Genomic DNA, 7,554 nt, shown 5'->3' with positions numbered 1-7,554 from the left:
GTGTGTGTGTGTGTGTGTGTGTGTGTGTGTGTGTGTGTTGGTGTCGGTGCTCGACGCCAAAAAAAAAGTGCGAGTGGGAAGTATTCGAGCGTGCTTCATTATGTGTGTGCACGTCACTGTGATTACTGTGTGCACGGGGGGGCGGGGGGGATCCACGCACGGCGGTTTCTGCAGGGGAGCGGCGGGGGCGACGCCACCAGAGATTTAACGGAAGAGGCTTTTTGACTCAGCAGACCTGAGGGCGTCTGACTCACCTCACGACTGGTGGGCGGTCGCCCTGTCGCCGTGTGTGTGTGTGTGTGTGTGTGTGTGTGTGTGTGTGTGTGTGTGTGTGTGTGTGTGTGTGTGTGTGTGTAACATTCGTGTGATGTCATGTGTGAAAGAGGCACATGGTTGTGTCTAATGCGGATCCGGGGGAAAAGGGCAAAGGATGATGATGTTTGACGACTGTGGTGCGCGTTGAAATGTGTTAAGTGACCGTCGGACTTTTTTCACTTGTTTAACTTTCGCCGCATGACGTACTGTAACGACTGATCCGCGTCTCGCTCGTACAAATGACAGCACATCTGATGCGGTGCACATGGCAAACAATAATCTGAGAAATGTGACAGTAAATTCAGCATTTTTTTTCCAATCAGGGCAGCCTCGCTGAAAGTTTTATTCACGATATATTAGTAGTTGCCGAATTTTAGCGCGATAACTTGCATTGCAATATCCCTGAGTGTGAATAGTGGATTTGACAAATGCACTTCTTCAATTGAAATAGCTGCAGCGGTATGATGAGGGGTCAGCAGGGGATCATTTCGTAAACTTTATTGTAGTTCATCAAACATCTAACTGAGGGCGATGTGGTCGAGCACAATCGCAATTCACAACGTTTTTTGTTTTTTCTTCCAAAGGCAAAAATCATCAGAATTTGGCAAATAAAGATTTGAAACACCTCAAAATGCTATTGCGACTTCGAGCGTAGAACCCGACTAGGCCGACTTAGGCAGGCAGAAGGCAGAAGAAGTCGACATATGAAACAAGTGCTTGCGTAAAGGAAGCGAGAGGGACCGGAGTCAGGGAGAGGAAGAGGGGAGAGATGGGATTAGACCTAAAGAGAGGCAGCGAGTCAGAGGAGCGGAGAGGAAACATACCCAGGAGCGCTCGACTCAACTGTCTCCTGCTGACTTCACTGTGCCGCGCAGATCAAGCGTTTCTAAATATTTCAAGTTGGGCTACTTCAAAAAGTACACCCTGGCCGCGGGGGCTTCTGCCGTGACACAATCATCCCGTCATCTGGGCGATGACCGGAATCCACCCTTTACCCTCTGACCGCGATTTCCAACACCGACTCTCGCTTTGTTTGTTTAATACAGTCCCAACGCCCGAGAGGCCTCAAACACAAATAAAGCCGAGATTGCCGCGATTATCGGTGAACCCTGCTTGACACGCTCCGAAACCGGTTCAAAAGACGGACGTCGCTCCTTTCGCATGTCTCCAAGTTTGGCTTCACACGCCGACGCCTTGCAAACATCAGCGACGGCGAGGGCCGATCTGGCCGCAGGCTCCGGCCCTCCCACCCGCCCTGCCAAAAGGATGAGTGCTGGTGGATAATGCATGGGTGGACGTCCGGGGGAGGGTGGAGGTGGCGGGAAACGAGGAAAAGCAAAAAGTGCAGATGTGCACAGATGTGCGCAGACGTGGAACGCCAAGAAAACACACCCGCGCGGGGCATTCCACAGGTGAGAAGGCTTATTGGAACCAGGCGAGCGCATCCCGGCGCAGTGAGATGAGGGGAAACCTGGGACCGGCGTGAACTATGGAAGAACGTTTACCACACACGCGTTCTGTTGATACAAACGACTGCATTCTTATTCTACTGTATGTCTCTCCGGCTCGAACCGGCGAGAGAACAAAAAAACTTGGAGCAATCTTGAGGCGCGACATCGATGGATCCATCGCAGTAATGAGATACTCGAGACGCTATAATCCCTACTGTGAGAAACACAGAGAGGGTGATGGATTTTTTTTATGTCTCTCTCACTCTTTCTCTCTCTCACCCTCTCTTTTTTTCCATTGGCTTACGCAGCCCTAACAGAGCTCCATTGATCAGAAAATGAACCAGGCTGTTTCTGCAGCACATTTTACATTCCCCTCCTACTTTCACTGACTGTGTAACAAAATGAGTCTGAGACGTGGTGAAGAAGTGCAAAACAAAACAACGGCACCCCCGGCTCAGACAAATATAATATGCACAGTCGCAGCTTGCTTTTTTTTTTTTTGTCTTGCAAGAAAAAAGGCAGTTGATGAAAAGCGCAAATGTGTTTGCCATCGATTCATCATGGAAAGAATTGTGCGTTTTCAAAAGACTTTGATTGCAGAAGACTGCTTATCAAATGTTGATTCACAATCAAGCTGAGAATTTTAGGGTTGAGCAAGTTTCTAAACCTCTCTTTTTCATCAAATAATTAATAAATATCATGTCCACTTAGATCTTGAGGATTAAAAATTGAACGGTTTTAAAGGCACACCGGCTGACCATGTCATTCTCTGTTGAATTATTTATATTGATTGAACAAAAAGAAAATCTATTAAAACATGAAGTCCTTCAAGCCGTGGACTTCTCCCATTTGTGGAGAGTTGGCTGCGGGGCCGGAGACGCACATTACTGTCAGAAAACACTGGTAGGCTGAATTATGCATAATCTGGGAGCGTTAAATGATTAAACTTGCTTTTCGGTTTGGCAACACAAGTTGAGCATTGGCCGTTGCAGAGGGGAAGCGGGGGGGGGGACTCCATCAAGATGATCACACGCGGAATTATTGTATCATCTCATTTTAACCGGCCCATCGGGAAGCCACTGCCTCTTTGCCAGGAAAAAAAAATAAATCAGAAAACACACAGACAGAGCCCTTTAAATGGTGTCACCAACACTTAATGAATGCCCTCGTCACACCCCGCCCTCGCAAAGCCGACAGGCAGCGGCGTCGCCCCTCGGTGCACGACCGCTAGGGTTTGGATTTCCTCACTCTGCCGTCATTTAGATGCAACGAGCTGGACGGTGTCGTGACCGCTGGGCTGTAACTGTAGCGTGGATGAGGTCAGTCTGCGCTTTGACAATGCCACCGTGTCTGACTTCTCCGAACAGAGCTGGAGAAACTGAAACGTTCCGACAAATGCATCAAAGCTGACTGATAAAATTACAAGCCTGGGGTTAGAAACCTGCAAAAACAACATGCACAAAAAATATTGTGTAAATTTATCTTCAGCGCCGCGCTCTTGTACCTTTTCACAGTGTCAGTAAGGAAATCTCAGTAAAGCGATGTGGACGCTTTGGCGCACAGCGAGCGGTGCTCACGTCAGACACAGCACTACATTGAGCTGAATATTTGATAACCTGCCGCCGCTACATTTGGCATGATGAGCACAATTTCACTCACATTTCTGGTCGGCACAGGGAAATCAGAGAGTCTGCGTCACTTCTGCTGGTATGGCGACACATTAGCCAAGGCAGGCAGGTAGGCAGGCAGGCTCTCTCCCGGTGCAGAGAATACACCTGCAGAGACAGGATGGAGATTCTCAGACCCTAAACAAACTTTAATTAATGGCTTATTAATCGTATACACTATAGATCCCTAATGTCTATTTCTGACTTTCTCAGTGCGTATCTTTATAATCATTGCAAGGACCAAAACACTGCTCAGTGCCACTGATACCCCAGCCGGCTATAATAGTAGAGTAAACTCTATTGTAGTTGTTATTTAGAGGAAAGCATCGCTATGAAAGAAAGAGGACATCCTTTCACTTGCAACATTATGTACTTGACATTGTCCACAAAACAGTGACAGTCCCCTTAAATCCTTTGCGAATAAGAGTTTCAGCGCTCGATACACCAGAGGCCACTGCAGGGAGATGGTTTGTTTTGGTTCTTGTTCACATGCAGTGAAAAACTATGCCACCTAGCAGGGAAAAGATATCACCTACAGCTCCTTTAGTTCAGGCTTAAAGGCCTGTTTAGAGGTTGAGGTGGGAGACATATCAGCTGAACACATGAGCAAAGGAATTTTTTTCTTTTTTGAAAAGTGCAGAGTCACTCTGTTGCAAAGGAGACGGTGGTAATGAAGAAGGTTTGATTGTCCAACACGTGTGAATCATTAATCCTCCTCTATGTCCTTGTTTGCTCCTGATAGTCACACCATGTCCTGATGCTCATCAAGAACGTTTTATGGTGTTCAGAGTCTTCCAAATGAGAGAGTTCTTCTGAACTATTTGTTTATTGGGTTTTTCAAGCCTCGACTGCCATTAAACCGTCATAAAACCGTTGTCACTTCCAAAATACTTACTAATAAATTATTGGGTGGTTACATTTTGCCGCTAAAAGCTAAAAGCTAAAAGATTACAAGTTCAGGCTGGAGTCTTTGCTCCTTAATTGGACATAATCCAGGGTGACACCTGACTTCTCGCATAACCTTTGCTGTGTTGAAGCTAATTGCAAACCCAGGTTTTTGTTGTCTCAAATAAACTCAATGTGCTGATTCCGTGCCGGTTTGCAACATACTTTGCCGTTTGTCAGGTGCAGTTTTAGCAGTAAGCGCACCCTGGTGATTGTTGCCGGGCAAAATGTGGGGTGCCAACGTTGTTACAGAAAAAGGATCCTCACAAAAAGTCAGACCGGTTATTTTTAGCTGCCGCAAGACAGCTGGTTCACTGAAACTGTCACTGATCCATCTTGACAAGCTCTGGCAATAAAGACTTTCTGTTTCGAATCAGAATCAATCAGAATCATCTGAAGAGGCACAGGCTGCAGCCAGTGTCTGATTTTAAGATACAGTGTGAACATGCTGAAGTTAAGCCAGTTCAATCTCAAAAATCCCATTAGAAGATGATAAACAATCAAGTCTATGATAAATGCATTGATCACCATCTTTGGGAGGGATGCACTGAATGTTGTTTGCATGCTATAAAACTCAGCTTCAAACACACACACACACACACACACACACACACACACACACCTCGTGAGGGAAGAGAGGACATTAAGAGGCTCTGAAGAAGACCCAGGAGCTCAGCTCAGGACGTCTGAACATGACTTTCATCTTGTTACCAGTGTTTTCACCAGGTGGATACTTGAAATAAATTCATCAGAAAGAGTCACCAGGGGCTTCCTGCAATTTGTCTCTTTAATATGCAGAGTTTTTCAGATCTTTTCCTGCTCTCAACATGGACGATCTCCCCATCCCTCCCTGCTGGTACCTCATCCTCATGAAGCTCTGGTGATTCTGAGCCTCTCCGTTCAATCCCCACTGATTCCTTCATCTGGATTTCCATTTTTTTTTTTTTTTGAGAATCCATTTGCTTCATACTGGACCCTTCATGTCTCCCGCTCCTTCCTAACATCAAAGAATTGCCTTAGTGTGAGTAGAGCTTCTATCCTCATTGGATTACAGCCTCTCTCCGGCTGCTCTTCCTCTCCTCTCCTCTCCTCTCCTCTCCTCCCGGGCTCTCATCATTCCTGTCCGCTCTTCACTTCATCATCCCTCTCTCCTCTCCTCTCCTCTCCAAAGCCAGGGGCCCTCTCGCCGTCGCCGCCTGTCTCTCCTCATCTCCGTCCTCCCTCATCCACATCAATATCCTTCAACCTCCCGTTCCTCCCCGTAAACAGAGTGACCCTTCGAGTCGGCCGTCGCCGCTCTCCCGCCCGCGGTGCTGGGCGGCTGTCTCTCTCACTCGCCGCGCTCCTGTGGGTAAACATGACCCATGCTTCGATCATCCTCTTGTCATTTTGTCATTATTATGCCCCCGGAACCCCCCCATCCTCCCCCTCTTCTTCTCCCCGGCCCCCGTCGCTCTGTCTGCCCCTGTCTGTCCCTCATCCCTCGTTCTGTCCGTCCACCGCTCTCCTCATCTCATCTCTCCGCCCGATGACAAATTCCTCCATCATTCCTCTCTGGAATGCTGTGCCTCCTTCCCACTCCCCCCCTCCCGCACCCCCACAACTCCAGGCTTCGGGTATGAGCTCCCCGACCTCTTCCTCCTCCTCCTTCCTCTCACTCTCTCTCCAGACAAAGTGACCCACATGCCTTCCCAGCCAAAAGTAAATTAGACACCCAAATATTACGCCATGCAACGTGCACTCCTTTTTATCATCCGCAAAAAGCCGAGCGCTCCGCCGCTCTGCTGTGACCGCCTCCTCCTCCGCCCACCGTTCCTCCGGGAGGGCTTTCAGCTTGTGAAAATTGGAGGCAGAAAAGCCGTTCCGTTAAAGCCCCTGGAGAACATGAAACAGGAAAGGGCCGGTCAAGTTTTTCACGCCAGAAGAAGGGGGGGAAAAAAACAAAATAAAAAAAAAACTTCTCCTTGCCATCAGAGAAGAGCCTTAATATTGAATCAGGGGAGGTTCTCTCTCTCTCTCTCTCTCTCTCTCTCTCAAGCTATTGCCATAATGTTGCACCACTGTCCACTACTGATCTATGATAACATTTAATGAATTAACAGCAAGATTCCCTTTGTTTTGCCAGGGACGGGCAGGGGTGATGGGGTTGGGGGGGGGGGGGGGTGGCTGTGATCTTTAATTTAAAGTTAAAGTTTCCATAAAGAAGTTGAACGGCGGCAGCAGCTTTAAATCTGCTGGCTTCATTATGTGGGCAAAGTGTGTTGCGTCATTGCGTACTGTATTTTCAAAGCAGTGGGATTAAACTCTTCATTGTTTGTAAAAAAAAAAAATAGTAGGAAGTTGTTCTGTATCTTCATGACATGTTTAAATCAAATGTTGAATCAGTAAATGAAAACTAATGTTGCTGTATTTGCCGATGTTTTCCCGATTTAATAATCAAAGGCTGAGCGAGAGAAATGTTTTTATTCATAACATTATACACACGTGAGAGTATTGTAATTCTGGGCCTTTGGGTCTCCCCCTGCTCCCTGTCTAAAAACTACAGCAGCAGGAACTGAGAAAGAAAGAATTTGTGCTGATGTATCAAAGTGTTTTTGGAAGTGCTGCATCCCGCGTCGCTACATTTGTGTGTTTTTGCCATGAGACCTTATTTTGCATCTTTGTTCCTCCCAGACTTCCCTTCCCTGCACTTCATCTCAGCAGTCAAGCTCCCCGATGTTTCAGCCCGCTGTTGGAAACTGTAACATTCTCTGTCGATCTCTCTCAGACGTCGTCTCCTCCAGGCGTCTTTGGTACTTTTTTAAACGTCAACCCCAAAAGTCAGACCCTCCTCCAGTTTCTCCTCACTTGCCATGTTTTTTTTTTCCATCTTTTGCTCATCTCTTCAGCTCTGTCTGCTTATTTCCTCTCGCAGTCATTACGGCGCCATTGTTTTCCCCAGTTTCATCACCTGCTCAGCCCTCTGTTACATCTCAGTTACATGAAAGCGTCTGACAGAAGACGGTTTTCTTTGTTCGAGGGTGAAATTCACCCACGTCTCTAGCTGCCTCTCATATTTCTATCCTTGCAATGAAGGAAGCCGGTTCTGTCTAATGGAGATTCTGCCTGCTCTCAGAAATCCAGCTCTTCACCTAAAAACCGCAGTTGGAATTTTTCTCCTCGGTGATTGGCAAGTT

This window comes from Nelusetta ayraudi, unplaced genomic scaffold (genome assembly GCF_046127955.1).
Source record: "Nelusetta ayraudi isolate G7.1 ecotype Tasmania unplaced genomic scaffold, CSIRO-AGI_Nayr_v1 ptg000060l, whole genome shotgun sequence".
NCBI classification, from domain to species: domain Eukaryota; kingdom Metazoa; phylum Chordata; class Actinopteri; order Tetraodontiformes; family Monacanthidae; genus Nelusetta; species Nelusetta ayraudi.
Note: the sequence above shows the minus strand (reverse complement) of the source record.